The sequence below is a fragment of the Phalaenopsis equestris genome, unplaced genomic scaffold (assembly GCF_001263595.1).
Source record: "Phalaenopsis equestris unplaced genomic scaffold, ASM126359v1 Scaffold000054, whole genome shotgun sequence".
Lineage (NCBI taxonomy): Eukaryota > Viridiplantae > Streptophyta > Magnoliopsida > Asparagales > Orchidaceae > Phalaenopsis > Phalaenopsis equestris.
In genome coordinates this window covers 289,177-291,106 of record NW_018164496.1, presented here as the reverse complement: position 1 = coordinate 291,106, position 1,930 = coordinate 289,177, and positions in this window count along the sequence as shown.

Genomic DNA, 1,930 nt, shown 5'->3' with positions numbered 1-1,930 from the left:
AAAAATTGCATTTTTATAGTTCTTCAGGCTTAAATGTTGACTAGTTTCAAAATAAGATCACTATAGCAAATGCTATTGACTTTTACTTTGTTAGTTAATTGCCACATACATCAAGTATTCTCCAAGCCAACGTTAGCCAGCCTTCTTGCACTCATGCCTTTTTTTTTTCCTCTAAAGAAAGGGTTTGCTCTGTGCATATGGTCTTGCTCATGCTGCATAAATGGTTGCATGTTGTTTGTAGTTTCTTCAATCATCAAATTCTCTTGTTTTCACTACAAAATTAGGGTATAGAAGGAATAGATAAGTCTTTCTTCCATGTGTGACTCACAGCACAACTCCTCTTGACATGGAAGAAAGAGCATGTTATGATATCTTACACATAGGGATGTTTCACATGTGAGTCCTTGGCTTATCGAGATGTTGTTGAAATACTTTCAATATTAGCTTGAGCTTGTTATACACATGTTGTGGCTTATTGGAAATGTGTTCTTGTCCAAAAAGTGTCGCACGTGGACTCGAAAAGTATTTTGTTGTTTAGAAGATATTTAAGAATGCTTGTGCTTCTATGTAACTTCATTTTTTAAATTTTCACCGTTGAGAAAAAAAGACAGGGAGGTACTGCAAACAGTACATTCTTGTTCCTTTTCCACATTATTGTTGGTTTGATACAAAAATAAATGCTATGGCACCCAGATCTCTCGTGCGCATTGTTACTAAAGCTGATAACATTAGTGGATGTTTTGTATGCTTTGCTAGCATCATTGAACTGCTATATTGACACTTAAAGAGAAAGTGTGCAAATATATTTTTGTACTTTGTTTGCATATATTAATATATTTCATTCCTAGATACACTTTGATCCATTTCTTATCGCCTTTTGTCATAAAGGCTCTTATTTAAACATGCCATTGAAGCTGCATGTGCTTTTAACCATGTTTCATACCAAATATATTGGAATAGAAAATATGGTTTAGGCTCATGAAAATGATGTATTTATTTTGGGAAATGCCAAGTTGTTCCAAAAGAAAACTCATCAAATTCATGCAATTGTGACTTAGTAGAATGGAACAATGAGCACTTCATTTTGATTGAAGATGTTTGTTTAATTATGGCGAACAGTTTAAACTAAGCATATGGGTGATACAATAATGTCAATAATTAGTTTTCATTGTTATATTAGCTTAGAATTAAGTTTTTTTTATTTGCAATGGCTTAATAATTTAGATATGTTTTATAAACTCTATCAAATTACTGTTTTTTCAATGAAATCATCAAAATTGAGCTAGTTTTTCGTGTTGTCTGCAAAGTAGTGGCTAAGATGTTTCCCCTTTCAAGAAGTTACCTTTATTCTTCCACAAACTTGTCCTCTTAGCCTTGTTGCCCAAATTTTGTAAGAAAATAATGTAAATCTTCAAAGCCTGATCATTGGATTCTAAAGAAACCGTAGCGAGTAAGATACTGATGTTGTTTCTGTATTTCATGTTTTTTTCCATTTTGATTTCTTGGAAATTTTCTCAATCAGTTTTATTCCTGATTAAAATCATGTTCAATAAAATTACTCTTTATAGCTATATGAACTCTGCCTTCCATATCTTTGCTACTCATCTTCTTATTTATGTTGATGCATCCAAATGAAATTGAACTCGAGGAATAGCTTTAGGTTTTTCAGCTAAAGAGGACAGCTTTTGATGATTCCATTTATATGAATAAATAGAAGAAATTGAAAAAAAATAAGGATAAAGGTTAGTGCCTTCTGTTTCTTGCTCTGGGAAGATATTTCATCATGAGAGTACCTAGTCATCTTTAAGAGTAAAGTGTCAAAATAGTCCCGTTATTGTAGAGGTGTCAAAAAGTTGACCCGATGTGCCAACTCATTCTGAACCCAACTAAAAAAATCTTGGTTTGGGTTGACTCGAATAATTTTCAAATA